Genomic DNA, 21,687 nt, shown 5'->3' on the forward strand with positions numbered 1-21,687 from the left:
GGATGGCTTCCCCGGGGTACAGTCTGTAATATCATGGCCTGTCAAAGGCTTTGTCCTTTTCCAGTTTTTGCAGATATTCTATAACCCTCTTCTTGTAGTTACTGGTAGGATCTCATAGAGTCTCATAGGTGAGAAGGCTGCCAATACAGAGACCACAGTTCAAGATGGTGTTGTTAGATGGGTAAGCATTAAACCTCTGGATATTTTTAACAAGATTTCAGGAAATCTCCAGCGGTGTTTGTGGCAACAAAACCCAATAATTTAAGCCAAAACATGATCTTTTCCTAATGCTAAGTGTTTTTGTGCCTAAAACCACATTTAATGGATCTATTGATTGGTATTATTTATGCTATTGATGTAGAATAAGAAATACAGAGATGTTGGTGTCCAATTAAAGAAGATAGTGTAAAATGTTTTAAATTCATCTTAAGGCTGGTGCCATTATATCAACATGTCCATAAATTATTCATTTATATAAAAAGCCAGATTATTTTCTGTTGTATGTTTTCAATAAAATTACAGTGTATATAAGAAGTAGAAAAAGCATGATAAAATATTATTTACTAGGTTAATTATCCACAAAAATAACTCATAACAGCAAAATAGGAGCAAAGATACTAAGGTAAGAGAAGAGGCAGAGTGTGATCCAGAATTATGCGGAAGCCCTCAGTGTAAGAGAATCCACTTCATTTCAATTGGAGCTGAGAGTGATAAACAATCTGAATAATGTTCCTGAAGTGTTCTAATCTCTTTAGGACAGAGAGAGCTGGAGGATGGAGGGCAAGACGGGTGAAGAGGATTGTTAATTTCATCAAAATGGTGGCTTGAGGAGTGGAGCCGTCTGGAGATTCAGCCCACAGGGGAAAAAATTCTCACTCCTCCTTTATCCTGTTACATATTACACTGTCTCCCACTGCTCAGCCCAATGCTTAAACTCAATTATTCCTCCCACAGTTAGACAAACAGCCACGTTGGCTGGGGAGTGTTCACACTGTCCCTGGGTGTTTTTGTACCAGCAGTGCATTGCTATTTAGGGCCAATATTAGCATTTTATTAAATCTGGTCCCGTCAGTGTCATCTACCTTAGATACAGTATGATGAATATGGTTCGGTTTGTTTGGTTATGTATCTAATGAAAAATTAGCAAGGCACCGACTGTCCTGGAAGTTAACTGAGGAGTAATTTGGAAAGAATATGGTTCTAAAGAAGTTCAGATATCTCAAGGTCTCAGTGAAAGGAGATTGATTGGGGGATCTTCAGGTGGATTGGTTCAGTGTTGAGAAAGATGCCAACGCTGTATTGAACTGTCATGGTGGGCAGAGAGCTGAGTCTGAACCCAGTGAGCAAAGAGTGGTCTAGATCACGTCTTTTAGACATCATTTATGGACATCCAAGACGTCTAAAAGACGTCCTCTGGGGAGCCAGAATGAAAGTTTTTTATATGTCTTTTCTGGACGTTGTATAGACGTTTATATATCGTTTATCGACTAATTGTGGCTGTCAGTGGACGTCCAGATCATAGCCAGTATGAACATCTATTCTCAACTAATTGTGGATGTCAGTGGATGTCTAGATTATGGCCTGACTGGACGTCTTTTCTCAACGCCATTTATCGACTAATTCTGGCTGTCAATGGACGTCCAGATCATGGCCTGGCCATGTCAATAGTCAGGCCATAATCTAGACATCCACTGACATCCAGAATTAGTTGAGAATAGACGTTCCTACTGGCTATGATCTGGACGTCCGTTGACAGCCAGAATTAGTCGATAAACGATATATAAACGTCTATACAACGTCCAGAAAAGACGTATAAAAAACTTTCATTCTGGCTCCCCAGAGGACGTCTTTAAGACGTCTTGGATGTCCATAAATGATGTCTAAAAGACGTGATCTAGAACACTCTTTGCTCACTGGGAAGGGGAAGCTCTTGTTTTTTATTCAGTATATGTTCCAACCTTCAACCATGGTCAATGAAAGAATGTGATTGAGGATACAAGCCCAAATGTAACTACAACAAAGGCTACCTACCAAGCTTGCTAGGTAGGTGCCTATGTAGGAAAATTCCACTGTATGACTGGTTGAATGTTTCTACAGTTGGCTGAAATGGACACAGTGGGCACAACACCACATCTGAATCATAATTTTGAGACATGGGCAGCGAATCAGAGCTGTGCAATCCTTCAATTAGGGACATAACAGTGTACAGTATAGTGTTTCTACTGTTCCCTGTTTTCAATCACCTTTTTAAGTGGATAACTCACAAACCTCATGACAGCTCTGTGTTATAAAATCACCATTAACTGGACTTGGCAGATTCTGGCACATATTGCCTGTTTACCCTTGCATGTTGACCTCGTTTACTGCAACATTGACGCGTGACCGAGGCCAGGCAGACATTACAGACTGGCCCTGTTTAAGTGCAGAAAGAAAAGTATTCCAGAGTTAGATCTGTTACAAGGAAAAGTGGTTCTGAAATGTTGCCATTTGCCATAAACAGACACAGATTAGCCATGGTTTCACAGTGTGCCATGACATATTATGACTATCCTCATTACAAAAACAGCATTTGTTGACTGTTCAACAAAGCCCAATATAGCTTGGAATTAAGTTCATTTTCGGCGATTCTGCAGCTTATGACTTACTGTACATCCCATACTAACATAAATGCCAACGCTGAGATTATGGTCCCATTATGAGGAGAGGTAAAAAGTGATAGTGTGGAAGTTAGGGTGGTGGGTGCAATGTATTGAGTCCAACTACCATGCAGGAAAGTTTGATGTGAATCAGAGCTGCATTTCTGTATGTTTGTTTTTTTCTAGTTTTTTTTCTAACCGTAACCTGAAATGAATATAGTGTCATGTTTCTGTTTGTATTCTGTGATTTCCTGTTTTACTTAGAAGTTTCGCCTTCATGTGTCGTGTTTTGCTTTTCATTTCCTCCTTTTTGTGTAATTTCCCACCATTTTTTGTGTTCACCTGTGTCTTGTTTTTAATCATCCCTTGTGTGTATATAGTCTGTGTGCTCCCTGATGTTTTTGTCAGTTCGTCCTGTGTTTCACCTGAGCCTGTGTTTATCACCTGTGTTCCCTGAGCCTCTTCGAGTGTCTTCCTGTGTCTCCCCATGGTATGTGTGTGGTTTGTTGCTCCTCGTGTTTTTCCTGATTTGTACTTTGCTTTTGGTTGTACTTTCTTTAAGCTTTTTGTGTTGCTACTTTGTATTTTGGCATTTTACACTTCGTGATTTTGGGTTATTTTTTCTTTGGATTTCAGCTTGCATTAATTAAAGCCCACTTCTTGTTCCTTATCTGCCTGCCCCCCTTCTGCACTTGGGTCCTCACCAAGTTTTACCAAACGTAACATATAGTATAAATATATATATAGTATAATAATATATATATATATATAGCATAAAGGCTGGAAGCAGGGTGGAAACAGCAATCCATGCTCACTCCAATGTTAAAAAATCTTCATATCAGCACTTCTAAAGCCCACTAATTAATAAGTGTATATTGTTACTGTAATTACTTAAACAAAGCTACAAAGCTAACAGTTTAGCCAGATTAGCTACCACTTTATTTGAACCTTAAACCAAAGGTGAGTGCACTGCAAAGAATTAACAGAGTAAAATGATCAGTTTGGTTCATGATTTATTGTTCGCCTTTGTTTTCTCTTTGTAATATTGTAACCACAGAGGATGCAGTCTTTCTATTTTAACCATCTATTCTCCAGTTTTTTAGTATGAAAGCCAATTATAGAACTATCCTCCAACACTAGGTCCACAGACCAAATTATAATAATACTGACATTTTCATACTCTTTTGTTTCCAACCAATAATCAACTGATCTTCTTCTTCTATTCTAATAGATTATATTTTTCAGGGTGTTGCTTTTTTGTCATCTAACGGTGGTGTGAATAATTTAGCAGTCATGAAATTTTTAGCCCCCTCCTCCTCAGTGGTAACAAGAAAAGCCACTCTGCACAGGATGCAAGGTCACAATTTATTCATGAGGAGATGCCACACTACCAAGGAACAAAGGGAGATTTGGAGCTGGACACTGGAACACAGCCCTGACATCACTCGTTCATCAGCTCTGAGCAGTGTGGACAGTATATGTTTTCATTTGCAAGGTCAAAGCTGTGTAACACGTTGATTCCCAGCAGCAGGTCTCTGAGTGAGTGGGAGTCCAGCAGGAATTATTGAGGTTCCCTGCAGGAATACCAGCAGCTTCAGTTTCAAGTGAATGAGAGACTAGAGCCTGAAATTAGTTTACTCTTTCTAGCAACTCCCATCATCCTGTGATGGCTGGGTATATTCTGTGGAGTGACAGACAGACAGGGTAAGAGCATGATTCTTCCACTTCTGCCTCAAATGAATAAATAAAAAAAAAGTAATTGCTTCGGAGCAGAGTCACCACAGCTTTGATTAGTCTTGTCTTCCCCTCCCCACTGTACAAAATGTAGCTGGGCTGATAGGGATGTGATCAATACCAGTGACTCAACAATGGCATAGCCAGCTGCTGAGATTTCTGTCCGGTCAAAACTCACTCTGCAGCCCATAATCTGTTTTGGAACAAACTGGTAAACCGGCTCTTGAGATTACCACTGACACCTACAAGTTAACACACACAACTTCAACTGCCCAGCAAAAGAGAATGGTGCTTTAAATGTACAACTGGCATCACAATACGTAATTCTACATTACAGTGGCCACGGGGGACGACACAAAAACTATTTAATAATAATATATTAAATGTTCACCAAACAAAAGTCCAAAGACCAAGTTTTTGAAATATGTTTTTCAGTATGACACAAAAGCAACAGTATAGTTTGAAATTTACTATTTTTCTGTGGCGATGTGAGCAGTTTGCTTCGCTTCTCGACATTAAGACTTGTCATTGTAGGGAAATCACAGGTGTTACTAATATCATTAAAGATGTCTCTGTTCTATTCAAGTGTCCCAGAAAATAATATGAGAATGAGCCGACAAGAACAATACCAGGACCCTGAATCCAGTGTTGTGCATGAACACACATTCATTGAACGTGCTGCTTTTTTTGGGAGAACGATATACTAAATATATCCATTTTCAACTAACAAACATGATCACCTCTAGGAGTTAATAATGCCCATGCACTGGTTTACAGCATAGTGCCCTTATTATGGTTCACAGTAGTTTACTTGAAAAGACCCGCCCTACTCTGCCTCCGGTTGGTCGACGACTCATGATCAAAGCCTCTGATTGGTTGCCAAACTCAATTTAAAGGATAACTACCGTTTTTTACAACCTGGACCTTATTTCTAGCAAAATATATTATCATTTACTCACCCAGATAACTTTGGTGTCATTTGGCGTCGTTCAGACGAAATTAGATCAAGTGGAGCGCCGCGTGTATCCATATAATGCGAGTGATCCGGGCACCGAAGCGCAGCCTCTATGAGCATTATCCGCCTCGAAACTAGTTCATTTCACCAATATTTTGTTTACGATACGCTAGTGCTATTCCCCTCTGAGTCCGGGCTCGTCTGTTGTCAACATCCGGGGTCTGTAGGTTGACCTACTACCTCTGACCTGGAAGATGTCGTCTCTGAGCTGCGCGCGCACCCGCGACAGCCGGCTTGTTTACCTGTAGCTGCTACTGCTAGTTAGACCCCGGATGTTGATAACAGACGAGCCCGGACTCAGAGGGGAATAGCACTAGCGTATCATGACAAAATATTGGTGAAATGAACTAGTTTCGTGGCAGATAATGCGTTATATAGAGGCTGTGTGTGGGTGCCCCGTCACTCGCATTATATGGATATATCGGCGCTACGCTGGATCTAATTTCGTCCGAACAGCTTCGAATGACAACAAAGTTATCTGGGTGAGTAAATGATCATATATTTTGCTAGAAATAATCCTTTAAGGGATCATGGGATTGCCAGTGGATGGCTGACAATCATGCAAGAAAACATGAGAGGCTGGATCGAAGGCTGGCAGTGAAGGCTGATGGTTTCAATCTTTTGGACATTGTGGTTCTGCTATAGTATCAATAAATCTCTCTCTTGGTCTTGGGGTCACAGTCCAGTCAGATTCAGGACTATATCAGTACTTTGTATTGCCACAGCTTGCAGTTAAAATACAGAAAGCATGGCTTAACAACAGTACAGGAAATCAGCGGCGCATTCTTTTATTTTGACCATGTCGTCCAAATGACTACTGTAACTCTGCCCCTGAACATCACAACAAAATTTAGTTTTGCAGTTTATTATTCGATCACTTGGTCCAGTGACTCAGGACTTCTTCTCTCATTGTTCCTATTGGTTCTCTTTTCTCAAACTGTGTTACTGGCTTTGCCTTCAGGCAAGCTCTATAGCTACAGAGGCTATAAACAGGTACAGAGTGGGATAATACTCTCTTGCACAATAACATGTAGTATGAGTTTGTGAGGTACCATCTCATCTTGCCGCCCTGTTGATGGTGTTGTAATTCTTAATAGGTACAAGAAAAAGCATGTTTGCATATTTTTGCTGTAAAGCAATAAAAACATCATGGTCACTCAAACTCATGACTGCCATTCAAGCTGTCTTCTCTGTCTGTCTTATACACACTTTCAGAAGATATACATGGCACATGACCTGTGTAAAATGAACTTTCCAATTAAATTCCAATTTCTAAACATTTCTTTGTGTACAGGACATGGTGCTTTTCTATACTATGGTAAAATAAATTGAAATTGAGGTTTTAAAATCCAAAGAGAATAACATAATTGGTTCATTGTTCAATCCTGCCAAAAGCTGTGGCAAATGATTGAAAGCAGGTGATGATGATGAGTTTTTAATGCCACTGTTTTATTGATGTACATTTTGTACATTCTGTGTTGTTTGTGACATGTATTCTGTCTAATATTTATGATGATATGTTTGGTGGCTAGTTTTGATGTTTGAGTTTTTTCCTTTTTTTTTTTACAATGGCTCCATGGTGTAAAATTAAGTAGATTGATTGAACTCTTCTCATGCATCATTTATAGAGATAATTAACAAGAGTGCATCTTCACTCAGATGACCTTGTCTGGAATTAAATGATCAGAATAAATGCTGGAAAAATTCAGTCAAGGTGAATGGTTGAAGGTGGTGACAAGTAAAGGAAGCGGATCAGTCAACACGAACATGTTTCTCCTTTTTGGTTGGGTAATACGTAGGTCCTGTCATATACAGTTGGGGTAACTTGTGACTGTACTGTAAAAGAAACTGAAATTCTGGTTCATTATCTTTCCATGAATTTTTATTTTTTATAATGCAGTTTTAATTGTCTGTATTTGAAAGGTGCTATGCTGTTGCTTTGCCTTACTGTATTGGCTGACATCACATTTTGTGTGAATCTTAACAGTAGTTGGATGGATGAATCATTTTTCAGAAACTCTACACACAAAAATTGTAGCATAAAATGCTTTCTTCGAACACTCAAAGCTGCTGTAATTGATAGTTTTATATTAACAGTGGATTAAATGGTTATGTGTAATATGCAAGGTAAAAATCTCCAACTCTGCAGTTTCTTTCAGCTCTTCTGAGCTTTTTAGCATATTTGAAAACATTTTTGTTTTACAGCCTGCAACTTTACTGTTTGGTTCAGCTTCACTGCTCATCAATATCAAGTAAGTAATCAGCTGGTGAACATAATGGAGATTTTAGCAACCTAGGAGACAGATAATAGAAAAGAGACCAAAACTAAGCTAAAAGAGGGTGAATATTGTGGTGTTAGTGGTCAGAAGAAAACTCTAAATGAAAGCTAGTGTCACTCCATCACTGATAATTGTGTAAATTAGCCACTGTTTGCTTACAGATTTTCCATGTCAACTATGTAAGATGATTATACGTCAATGTTGTGTGACCTTTGTTTGTGATGACTTCTTGTGCTCCAGCAAATAATGATTGTTCTTGGTCATATTTTGATAGTGAGGCAAAAACCCATAGATCGGTGCAGATATTTAATTATTTGGATGTGTGTGCCTGACTTTGACATCAGAGATGCTGTCTGCATCTCCTACCAAAAAACACTTTGTTTGTTTTCCAGCCATGAACCATAATGTATTCAAAATCTCAATATCAATGTCAATGTCTAGTGTGATGCCATCTTAACACAAAGCTCAAGGTATTCTCAACTTAACGAAGTTGTTGCCTTAATCTAACTCAACTAGTTAATCGTTGACACTGATGGCAGAGACGGCCATGCAAGGCACCGACCTGCTCATCCGGAGTACAGTGCTCCCAAACCAAAGACCGACAATATTTTTATGCTTTGACATTCACACATTGAGTCGCACACTGATGAAACAGGCATTGTGAGCAATTTGGGGTTCAGAATTTTGCAGTATCTTGTCCTAAGTCTAGAGTCTAGTAAGAGACTAGTATTAGTACACAACCTGCTCTATCTCTTGAGCTTCAGTTGCCCCAAAATTTGAAGGCCCCCCAAAAATTTGTCCTACCTCATGGACCAGAAAATGCTCAAATATTAACATGACTCTCTTTATCTCTTTAAAGATGCATGATTCGGTTGGTTTAAGGTTTGTTTTTCGTGACTTGTAATTTCTGAATTGTAATGATATAATACACCATCCACAGGTCAACATTACAATTTGCTGAACTGTTATATGCTTCCCAGTGAATGGACCCGCTCCTTTTTGGACACCATGTGACCTTTAGTGTGCTTTCACATTAGGTACCATTGTTATTTACTGTGCCAGAGTATGATCGCCCCCCTCCCCTCTCCCCCGCTGACCACCTTTGACATTAGTAATGTTCTTCCATCCCCAAGGACACTTGTGTATGTAAAAAGTCTGTTACAGTAGGTTGCCGTATGCCTAGTTGCCTAGTTGGTTTGTGATCCGACAATATACACAAAAAAGAAGAAGCAAACACCTATGCCATCAACGTAGCAAAGCAGTCATAACTATCAACTTCCAGGTCATGGGAAATTTGCTTTCACACCTGTTGCGAGTACACATGAACTGTACTCGAGACCACCTATTCAAGCGGAACCGTACCTGAGTACAGTACACCTGTGTTCACACTAATCCAACAAAATGGACTTTGGGCTCAAGTGTACATGGGCCAAGGTCCCTTAGTTGCATGGTATTTTATCCAAAATGTTATATTCTCAGGCTCCTGAATGACTATATTTTTTAGCACACCAAACATTTCAGAAAACTGTGATGTGGCTGAAGATCATATGGTGTACTCTCCCATTTTAATCTTGTCTTCAGTTCATTTCACTGTGATAAGAGTTGGAAGCCTCAAAGGCGCAGAAGATCCAGAGATAGAAATGAGCCAATTGCGGCCCAACAGCCAGCCCTGATAAAACCACAGGAGATCCAGGCGAGTTTCCTGTGACACCAGCTCTAACTGTTAAACCCCCAGAGGAAACCGCAGAGCCTCATCAAGTCCTGCCCATTTCCCCCACAGCAGCGACAGTCTCCACACATGTGGCATTTCAGAGAACCTTACAATATATCTTTACTCTCAAAAAGGAAGCATTTTCTTCATGTAAGAGCAACCTGAGATTTGTCACACACACATTCTGCAAACAGAGGAAGAGTGGTATAACTGTCTCAACAAAAAGACTTGCATGTCACAGGTCTTTCATATCCTCCCTGATCACCTTTATGTCACACAAGTTAAAAATGAATTGTTATAAGAAAAGAGTCATTTGCAAATTCTTTCAGGGAACACACAGAAAAAGAGATTTATTTTAGAATTATATATATTATTATATTATTAATATTCAACATATTTTTGTGGCGTAAATGCTTAGAAGTTTTTTGTTAAATCATATCTACTGACTTTTATTAATTGGTCTTATTAATCTCATTAGTTTGTAAAAAAAGAATTTATTTCAGTTAACCCTTATGTTTTGTTTGCGGTCATACATAACCCACCAAACCATATGACATTCTCCTGATGTGGACTTTTCTCACTTTTATACACTTGTACAATGGAGGGACAAGTGACCACTGGACCACTGACCAACTTTGTCTGTGACTGTCTATTTCTTACTTAATGTATACTTAAAACTAATTGACAACTTCATATTATACTATATGGCCTGAAAGTAACACAGATGTGTGTTGACTGATGTGTTGTCACTACTTCACTGAAAATCCCTCTTTTTAAGAGTGCTGCCGATGTCACATAAGCATGGGATTTCCAGCAGTATGAGGCAGTATGCCCCCAGGAACATGCAACACATATGTACATGTAGACACACGCATGCAAACACACATGCTTCACGAATTAACCTTGCTGGTGGGGAGGAATGGACCACTGGCTCCCTCTGGTGGTTGTAAGAAGAGATGGCGATGGGAGGCAGGAGGAAAATTTGATCCTGTCCAAGTGAAGACTGCAACCTTAAGCAGCATTTTCCTGCTCCAAAGACCAACATGTTTCATTGGTCCTGGCTTGCACTGATATTAACCACATGACTGAGTAACATTTTCTGTGGACAGAAAGGGAAAGACTGACATTGTTTTGGAAACATGTTTGTATGTATATGACACAAATTTGATGTCATCATCTCTCTTTTCTCTTTCAGTACACAACAACAACAAGCAAAACATTTAAGACGGATCAGAGGGTGTCTCGGATGTGTACCTATGGCTGTGCAGCAGTGGTGGATGAGTAAGAAGATGCTACAGTGAGGGAAGATGAAGCATACAGTATGCTGGGAAAGTAGAGAATGTGTTCCAGGATGGTTTTCAACACATTCTAACATCAAAAAATGGCCACAACCTGATAAAGTTTCACAGAATATTTGTGGGATGACAGCATGTGACTTTATGGTGATGTACTAAAATTGTTTGACATAAATGATGTTTTGATGTATGTTTTTCTGATTGTGTTTTGAGAGCATTAGTGAGATACCTCCGTCCACATAGTGCTCTGGACATGGTTACATTAGTAGTTTTTCATGGTTTCTCTCAAAAGACTGGCCCTGACTTCTGCCCTGCAGTGACCAAACATGTTTGTATGTGCATATGTCTCCAAACATCAGTGCCAGAGTGTTTGTATAACACATTAACCACGAAAATGTCATTATTACCACTGATGGCTGCCTACTAGAGACTACAGTCTAGTGATACTGTCTCACTCAGTCACAATGAAGCAGAAACAACAAACAAGAGGGATAAATCAAGACATCATTGGTCGAAAATTGAAAAAGGAAAAATAAAAAAGAGGATTTTTAAAAATAAAGACAAAATATCAATGCATCAAGATCCATTTTCACCTTTGAATATAATTAATTTGCCACAAGTATTTTCCCAAGTATCTTCTGTGGTGTATTGATGAGGCCAACACGGTGATAGCATTCACTGAACTTTACTGCGCCATCACAACAGGTCAAAAGTGCGCATGCGTGACTTCAGTTCTGTCTGTGATTCAGTACCACCTGAATCAGGTTCAGCAATGACTCAAGCTCGAAGCTGATCTCCATGGCATCGGTGTACTGCGTCAGAGTCTTGCTCCCTGACTTCATAGGACACTGGGCCCATCTGAACCTGCTGAAGCATTTTTTGTTCCAGCTGGCATGTTACACATTCCTTGCAGATTTGTTCCACATCACAGTCAAGGTTGGGCCACCAAACATATTTGCGAGCTAGGGCTTTTGATTTCACTACGCCTTGGTGCCCTGAGTGAATCTCTTTTAACACTGTTGAAGAAATCAGTCAAGTCCAGTTGAGTAGTTTGCTGTGGTGATGTGTTTATTCTAAGTCTACCGGTAGACTGGTGGACTGACAGGCACAGAGCAGATCTGAGCCAGTGAGTGAACCCAGAGCAAGTGAAACAGTAGCATTTTATACAGTAAGAACAAAGAAGATTCAATCAGGTTCAAACAATAGGTATGCAAAAGACATGCAAAGGGAGGGGGGTCTGCTCTTTGGAGAGTGTGATCAGCAGGGGGTGGGGGAAGTATGGGGGCACACATTTAACATAGTGATCAAATCATCTGTCCATTGATTAACTACCCATTGATTAACTGGTGTTACGCAAATGTGTATCTACAGGGTTTAGGAGACAGACAGGAATTAACATTTACGTCTGGAGGTCAGAGGGCACTTCTCAGACGTCACTCTAAACGTTTGCATTACTGTGTTCTTCTGATTTACGGTAGACAATGTGATAGTCATATGCAGATAATATTATTGTCCATCAGTGAATGCGTGCTGCTGCTAGTGTAGGCAGACTCTTGTGTTCACCAAACAGTGTCAGGAGGGGGCCGTGGTCAGTAACCAAATTAAAATGTCTACCCCACAAGTACTGGTGGAATTTCTTTACTCCGTACTCAGCTGGGGATAGTGTTCGAGAAGCGTAGGCAATAGGTCGTTCCTCCCCATCCGATGCCATATGCAGAGATGTCACATGCTAAGGTGAGTGGCAGGCAGGGGTCATAATGTGCTAAGACTTGGTCACTAGTCAACAGTTCTTTACATTTAAGAAAAGCAGCCTGCTCAACCTCAGTCCATTTCCAAGTTGCATGTTCCCTGAGCAGTTTGTACAGTGGGGCTAAAACTGTGCTTTGCTGTGGCACAAATCTTCCATAATAATTAACAAGTCCCAAAAAAGCCTGGAGCTCTTTCGCGTTAGTGGGAGCAGGAGCTTTCTGTATTGCTCTCACCTTGTCTTTTGAAGGGCGAATACCCTGCTCATCAGGAATGTGGCCTAGGTACTCTACTTAAATTTGGCTGAACTCACACTTTGAGCATTTTACTCGTAGGCCGTTTTCCTGAAGGCATTGCAGGACCTTCTGCAGGTTGTTGAGGTGTTCCTTCTCTGAGCGCCCCATGATGAGCAGGTCGTCCAGGAAAACTACCACTGGTAGGTCTTTCATGAGGTTTTCCATAATGCACTGAAAGATACAGGGTGCAGAGCTTACTCCAAAAGGAAGTCTGTTATACACAAACAGCCCCCTGTGGGTATTGATGGTAGTATATTTTTTGGAGTTGTCATCCAGTAACACTAACACTAACACCAGTAACACAGTAACCCCCCTCCCCCCGAGGGTTGCTTAAAGCTCCTCTAACCGTGGCAAGGGGTAGGTGTCTGTTTCAAGTGCCTGGTTTACTGAAACTTCATAATTCCCACATAGGCAAAGTTACTTGTCACTTTTCTCTACTGGCACTATTGGTGCTGCCCATTCACTGTGATGACAGGTGACAGGTGATGTTATTGTAGTGTGCGAGGGGGTACCCAAATAATTTATAGTTTAACTTAATTCAAAAGGTATATATAAAGTAGGGGTGTGCATTGGCACTGCCCTCACAATTCGATTCGATTACGATTCACCAGGTAACGATTTGATTCAATTCAATTCTACGATGCATAGTCATGAGGCAATACAAGCAGTCAGATATAACTTTTTTTCAAGTAGTAAAGTCAAGTGCAACTATTCTCAACAAAACAGCAGCTTAGCAGCTTTAAGACAATGACAATTATATACCTGGCTGCCCGCCAGGCTTATAATACACTGGGGGAAACCCTGGTGACATAATCGATTATGGCACGTTGCCGCATCGATGCTGAATCGTGCATGCCCCGCATTGCGATGCATCGCCGAATCGATTATTGTTGACACCACTAATATAAAGCATATCAATTTCAACTCAAAACAAAGAGTTGTAGGCTCCGAGCAGCACAGGGAGACTTTAAAACAATTTACTCATACTCAATCAGCAGGAGCAAAGGCACAGGTAATTTAAGGCTCCACACAGCAGCTCATTGAGGCCTGACAAAGCAGCAGCAGTCCTGAGTGCAGAGTGGCTTGGCTCGTGCCAGCTAGGTGCTGAGACCTCGGCCTGTCTGTAAAGTGAGTACAGTTAAATTAGAGACTGGATGGCTATGGCTGATGAAAGCCGGGACAAACATTTACATACCACGTCGGCGTGGTGTGGTTCAGGCACCGGGAGGAGAGGGCGAGAGGGAACCAACATACATTTTGGACACTGTAAGACATGTGTTTGGTTGTAAGCAGACGCTGGCAATCAATGCGCATGGATGATAGAGCGGCGCAGCGATAAATAGTTTAATCATACCTGCGCTGTCGGATATGGATGCGCAACAGAGCGTGGAGGAGAGAGTACTGCAGAGCGTCTGCAGCACCTGCAACCAGGTAACCCGGAAAGGGAAAGCGTGCACCAGCTGCCAGAGAAAGGGCAGCACTAAGGGTCCCTCCCTCTTATATACACTGTGGCTTAATTAAAGGGACACAACCACGCCAACGAGCAAAACAAAGGGAAGGTGCTCATCCCGCTACATTATGTTTGCTTCTTCCAGCCTCTTAAGGTCTCTCTCTACTCTCTCCTTCATAGCAAATGGGAGGGGTCTGTATTTGCAGAATTTAGTGATGACCCATATCCCGTAACGACTAAAAGTGGCAAGTCTGCAGCTTGTGACTCATAGACCACCTTGGCTGTGATCTGTCCCAAAACAGGGATGTGGCCACCATTATAAACCTTAAGCTTAACCTCAGCTCTTTGCAGAAGCAGGTGTGAGAATTTCCTTTTGTATGTTGCCTGAGATATCTCCTCCACCTCTTGCCGCCCCAGTGTCTATTTCCATTTCTAAATTAACATCAGCTACAGAGAATGGTGCTTTATACAGATCTTCATCCTCACTTGTGACAGTCAAAATGGCAAACACCTCTAACTCCGTGTCCTCTTCAGCTTCGACGTACTTTGTGTGTTTATGTTGTCCTCTGCCTGGTGTTGTCTTTGCACTCTCAGTCTGTGTCTACGAACGACATGCCTTTTTAATGTGTCCAGTTTTACCACAGTTATGACTTTTAGTCTCTTTGAAATGGCATTCGTTTGCACTGTGATTTTTTCCTTTGCACCTGTAGCAGTTTTTCGTTGTCTGTGGCCTCACCTTATGAACACTGGCAGTCCTGACATGGTCACTTTCCGTACTTCTCAGTTGCCGAGTGAGACACAGAGACTGTCAGCTGTCTCCAAGCACGATCTCAAGCTTTGGCAAAAGAGAGATCATTTTCAGAGAGTAGTCTCCTCTGGCATGCTTCATTTGTTATTCCACTGATGAACCGATCCCGTATTGATGAGTCCAAGTTTGCGCCACACTCACAGTTAGCCATGCACTGCTTCAACTCGGCTACATAATGTGCAACAGTCTGATTTTGTTTTTGGTTGCACCGGTTAAAGCGGAACCTTTCCGCTACTAATAAGGGCTTTGGCTCAAAATGTCCCTTGAGAATGGCCACTATTTTATTAAATGTTTTTTTCTTTTGGCTTACTGGGCTGCACTAAGTTTCTCAAGAGTACGTATGTAGTTGCACCCATTACACTTAGTAACGTGGCTACATACTTTTCTTCAGCTATGTCTTTAGCTAACAACAACTAATCCAGCTGCACGATGTACACCATCCATTGCTCATTTTCTGGCTTGAATTCGTCCATTTTTCCAAATAGGGCCATTGTACTCACTAGTACCAACACCAAGTGTCTCTCTCCCCCCGCAATTTATCCACGCAACCTATGAGAACGAACTGAGTTTCTCAGGTTGAGGTCAAAAACTACAAATTTTTTGAAAGAAAGGTTTGGAGTTGAAAAATATGGCCAGTTAGGCGGGGAGAGTCTAAGGCCAAATCCCAGTGCCCCTGAGGGATTTGAGTAGAGAATCAGTTCTATGAGAAAATGTTAGATGTTGAACAGCGAATAATGACAGCAACCAGATCATTGTTTTGCTTTTTTTTTTTTTTTTTTAAGTGTTTTCAGGGTAATTTCCTTAGGCAAAGTCTCAAAATGTCTGCCAGACAGCCCTCATTTACCTGATTTCACAGTGGGACAGCCCTTAACCTTCATGGACTTACCACTTACGATGCCTAACAAAACATGAATTTGCTTTGCATCATGGGAAATGTAGGATTTTAGAGATTGACCTATAATATGGCAAAACAAGTAAGGAAATCCTGGTCTCTGCTTTGCTGGTATGTCCTTTTAAAGCCTCTGAAAAGTGTGAAAAGTTTTTCTGTATAAAACTGAAATACATTTCTAAATGTGCAATGAAGTGGTTTTCTGATATAGAACTTTGTTACAAGTTTAACAGTCAAAAATTCAGCTAATCAGGTGACCTTGTAGCTCACCTGGTAGAACGTGTGCCATGTATCAAGACTGAGTCCTGATAATAGGGCCTGGGTGCGAATCAGGGCTGTGCCGTTTGCTGAGGGAAAGAAAAGTACATTAATTCACTTATTTTTTTCTTTTTTGCAGATTTTTAGGAGCCTCTGTAAAAAAATGTGCTTCATTAAGATGGAAATTTGGCTACATATATCCATAATTGCCCCTTCAGTAAGAAGCATACAGCAAATATTACTTCAATAATTTTGTTTTGTTTGGCTGAAGCTGCCAGGCTGAAGAAACATCATATTGTCAACACTACTTGTGTTATCTGTAATTTGTCTTCTTTTCACATGGACAGGAAGGTAAATGCTGGAGCCAGAAAAGTAAAAAGGAAAAGAGTAAGGAAAACAATATACAGCTATGTACACATCACTTACATAAAAAATGGAAATGTAAATATAGTTACATGAAAAAAATCAAGTCCTGCATTCTCAGAAAAAACACAAAATTCACCACAGTGATTTCTTGGTGGGAAGAAGCAGGGCAGAGAGGCAGCATGAAAGGTAGAAAGAACAAAAGCCAAAACAACAGTGCATGAATAATCAGAAAGCCTGTGATGTTGTTGTTTGCTACAATAAAATCACTGGAGGAGCAGGGAATTGTGAAAAGAAGGTGGCTGGTTCAAATTCTATGACAATCCTAGGATCCTAAGAAAACATCCAGCGGGAAAGTGAATGGGCGGGTCACCAGCCTCTGAGCTGACCGTTCACTAAACCCCTCCTCTGATCAAATAAAGCGGGAGGACTGCCAAGCATTACATGTGTCTGCAGTATATGTTGACTTATGAGAAGTTGGAGGCTGCACTTGGTTGTATTATTTGCACTAGTAATACGAGACAAGCCGTACTTTTTGTCAAATTACACAAAAATCATTAGAGAGTATAGTGCCATATTAATAATGGTCAGACAAAGAGCAGAGCTCAGACCATGATGCATTTATTTGGGATTTATTTAACATAGTTTTACTTTGTTACAGGGTAATTTTTTGTTAATTACAACCTTGTTGGACACTTATTAGACCCTTATTTTTTTAGGTTATTAGCGACACATTACAAGAAAATTGAACTGCAAAATAAAGCATCCATCTTTATTCCCTAATTGGTTAGACTTTTTTAGAGGTTAATTAGCGACACATTAGAATACAATTCTGTAGCCTACTTCTGACAAACATTTCCAGTAAAATGTAGTTTTAAAATGTATAGCAGATAAACTGGCAACATGATAAATCATCAGCTGTCCCTTCCTCAGTGTGTGATTGCATTTCTCCAGCCTGGTAGGCCATCATATCAGCTGCTTGTAGTGTGCTCCCGCTGACTTCAGCTGGCAGAGTGTGTCTAGGCAAATATCTGGGTCGGGGTCAGTCTCCATCATCTCATTTGCAGGTCGACCTGCAATAACATGAACAGTGATTTTGTAGCTAATTCCACGAGGAGAGCAGAAAATAATTGTCCACTGTGCCAGTCTCTGTTATCTACCAATGTCTTCCTTTGTTCTTAGCTTGATGATGTGTCCGACAGAGTCCGTTTTATTCCACTATGACACCTACCAAGTCTTTAGCTTAGCGTTAGCTTGTAGCAGCCCACAGCAAGGACAGAATTAAAACAGGTGCCATTTTAAAACATGCAGTTAGCTTGTTAATACCCAGCAAAGCTCATGCAGAACGCAGTAAAAACTAGGTGTCCACACACCCTCTGCCACCAGTGCAACACTGGTTAATTCAAGTGATAACTGTAAACTCGATTTCTTACTGAATTTATTGATTGACCACAGGGAGGTCACTGATCTGCTACGGACTACGGTAAGCATGTTGCGTCATTGCGTCACTGCGTCATTTCCTGTTGTTGTGTTACTGATAGTGATAGCGTACCTGTGCTGCTCCGGCTTGTCCGAGCAGATTATTGTTATATTCCTTACTGCAGCGGCCGAATTCCCGCTTACAATTAAGCATGTACTAGTCCACTAAAGCATTCAACAGTACTCTGTGTTTATAGCTTAGTCGCTAAACTTACTGCTGTTTGTAGCTCTCTTAGCTCTGCTAGCTAATCTATCGTATCCTAGCTTAGCCGCTATCAGCTAGCGATGGCTTCTCTCTCTCCCTCTCGCTCTCCTCTTTTCTCTTGCTCGGTGTGCCAGATGTTTAGTTACACCTCTGCCTCCCTTAGTGATACTGGTACATGTATTAAGTGTAGTTTATTTGTAGTGTTGGAGGCGAGGCTCAGTGAGTTGGAGGCTCGGCTCCGCAGCATGGAAACTCCGACTGTAACTGCTGCAGTTAGCCAGGCCCCCTTAGCTAGTGCGGACCGAGCAACCGTAGCTTCGGTTAGCGTAGCTTCAGTTAGCCGTCCCTCGGCAACTCCCGAGCAGCCGGGAGAGCAGGGCGGCTGGGTGACTAGTCGAAAGAAGCATAGTACCAAGGCAAAGCCCACGGTACACCATCTGCCGCTTCACGTTTCTAACAGATTTTCTCCACTCAGCGACACACCCGCTGAGAAACCAACTCTGGTTATTGGCAGCTCCATAGTACGAAACGTGAAGTTAGCGGCACCAGCGACCATAGTGAAATGCATCCCAGGGGCCAGAGCGGGCGACATCGAATCAAATTTGAAACTGCTGGCTAAAGCTAAACGTAAATATAGTAAGATCATAATACATGTCGGCGGTAATGACTCCCGGCTACGCCAGTCCGAAGTCACTAAGATCAATGTTGAATCGGTGTGTACCTATGCCAAAACAATGTCGGACTCCGTAGTTTTCTCTGGGCCCCTAACCAAATCTATCCAGTGATGACATGTTTAGCCGCATGTCATCATTCAACCGCTGGCTGTCGAGGTGGTGTCCAGCAAACGATGTGGGCTTTGTTGATAACTGGCGGACTTTCTGGGGAAAACCTGGTCTGATTAGGAGAGACGGCATCCATCCCACTTTGGACGGAGCGGCTCTCATCTCTAGAAATCTGACACATTTTTGACAACCCAGAGTTGAGACCAGAAGGCAGAGCTGCAGTCTTACACGCTTCTCTGAGCTTCCATTAGATCAGTTGCACACCCAAAACTTTATTGAGACTGTGTCTGCCCCCCGACCACCTAAATTAATCAAATCAAAAGTCAGCAGAAGAGGAGTTGTGCATGAAAATCTAATAAAAATTAACAGCAACTCTGCAATTTCAAAACAGGACAAGAGAATTTAATGTGGACTCCTAAACATCAGATCCCTGTCATCGAAAGCTGTATTAGTAAATGACTTAATTTCAGATTGTAATATTGATTAATTCTGTCTTACTGAAACCTGGCTGCATCCTGAAGAATATGTCAGCCTGAATGAATCCACTCCCCCTAGTCATATTAATACTCACATTCCTCGAGGCTCCGGCCGAGGAGGTGGTGTTGCAGCTATTTATGACTTAAGTCTGTCAATCATTCCTAAACCTAAATTAAATTATAACTCATTTGAAAGCCTTGTTCTTAGTCTTTCACATCCAACGTGGAAAACTTTACAGCCAGTTCTATTTGTTGTCGTGTATCGAGCACCTGGTCCTTACTCAGAATTTTTATCTGAATTCTCTCTTTTATCAAGTCTTGTCCTCAAATCAGATAAAGTAATTATTGTAGGTGATTTTAATATTCATGTGGATGTCGTTAATGATAGCCTTAGTACTGCATTTATCTCATTATTAGACTCTATTGGCTTCTCTCAGTGTGTACATAAACCAACTCACTGTTTTGACCACACCCTTGACCTTGTTCTAGCTTATGGTATCGAGATTGAAAATCTAACAGTTTCTCCACAGAATCCTCTTTTATCAGACCATCACTTAATAACTTTTGAAGTTCTATTACTGGACTACACACCATTAGGCAAAAACTCCTTCACTAGATGTCTATCTGATAGTGCTGTAGCTAAATTTAAGGAAATTATACCGCTGGCACTTAATTCAATGCCATGTCTTAATATAATAGACGACTCCTCTGCTAACCTCAGTTCCTCACAAATTGATCATCTTGTTGATAGCACTGCAGGCTCATTGCGAACAACACTGGACTCTATTGCCCCTCTGAAAAAGAAACCTATAAAACACAGGAGGTTAGCACCTTGGTGTAACTCGGATACCCGCAAATTGAAGCAAACATCACGGAAATTTGAAAGGAAATGGCGTTCCACCAATTTGGAAGAATCTCGCTTAGCTTGGAAAGATAGCCTTAAAATATATAGGAAGGCCCTCCGCAATGCCAGAGCAAGCTATTACTCGTCATTAATAGAGGAAAATAAAAACAACACCAGGTTTCTTTTCAGCACTGTAGCCAGGCTGACAGAAAGTCACAGCTCTACTGAACCATGTATTCCTACAACGCTCAGTAGTAATGACTTCATGAGCTTCTTTAATGATAAAATTTTAACTATTAGAGACAAAATCCATCATCGCTTGCCCTCAACTGGCACTATTGTATCTTTAAACACAGGAACCTCAGAAACAGTTGCAAATTCTGACATATTTAGACTGCTTCTCTCCCATTGACCTCCACCAACTAACTTCGATGATCTCTTCATCTAGACCAACAACTTGTCTCCTAGACCCCATCCCAACTAGGTTGCTGAAAGAAACTTTACCTTTAATTAGCTCATCTCTACTAGAAATGATCAACCTGTCTCTATTAACAGGATACGTAACACAGTCCTTTAAACTAGCTGTAATTAGACCGCTTCTTAAAAAGCCTAATCTTGATCCAGAAGCTTTAGCCAACTATAGACCTATATCCAACCTCCCTTTCCTCTCCAAGATCCTTGAGAAAGCAGTCGCCAACCAGCTATGTGACTTTCTTCATAACAATAGTTTATATGAGGATTTTCAATCAGGTTTTAGAGCACATCATAGCACAGAGACGGCACTGGTGAAAGTTACAAATGACCTCCTAATCGCTTCTGACAAAGAACTTGTCTCAGTCCTGGTCTTGCTAGATCTTAGTGCTGCATTTGATACCATTGATCATCACATTCTACTACAGAGACTGGAACACTTAATTGGCATTAAAGGACCCACATTAAACTGGTTTAAGTCCTATTTATCGGATCGATTTTAGTTTGTACATGTTAATGATGAGTCATCCCTGTATACCAAGGTTAGTCATGGTGTTCCTCAAGGCTCCGTGCTTGGACCCATACTATTCACCTTATATATGCTCCCTCTAGGAAATATAATTTGGAAACACTCCATAAACTTTCATTGTTACGCAGATGATACCCAGTTATACTTATCAATAAAGCCAGATGAAACTAATCAGCTAACTAAACTCCATGCATGTCTCAAGGACATTAAGACCTGGATGACCTGCAATTTTCTGCTGTTAAATTCAGATAAAACCGAAGTTATAGTACTTGGTCCAAAACGCCTTAGAGATGCATTATCTAATGATATAGCTAGTTTGGATGGCATTAACTTGGCCTCCAGCACCACCGTCAGGAATCGGGGAGTTATCTTTGATCAAGATATGTCCTTCAACTCCTACATAAAACAAATTTCAAGGTCT

This window comes from Pagrus pagrus (genome assembly GCF_965226575.1).
Source record: "Pagrus pagrus genome assembly, chromosome: 7".
Taxonomy (NCBI): domain Eukaryota; kingdom Metazoa; phylum Chordata; class Actinopteri; order Spariformes; family Sparidae; genus Pagrus; species Pagrus pagrus.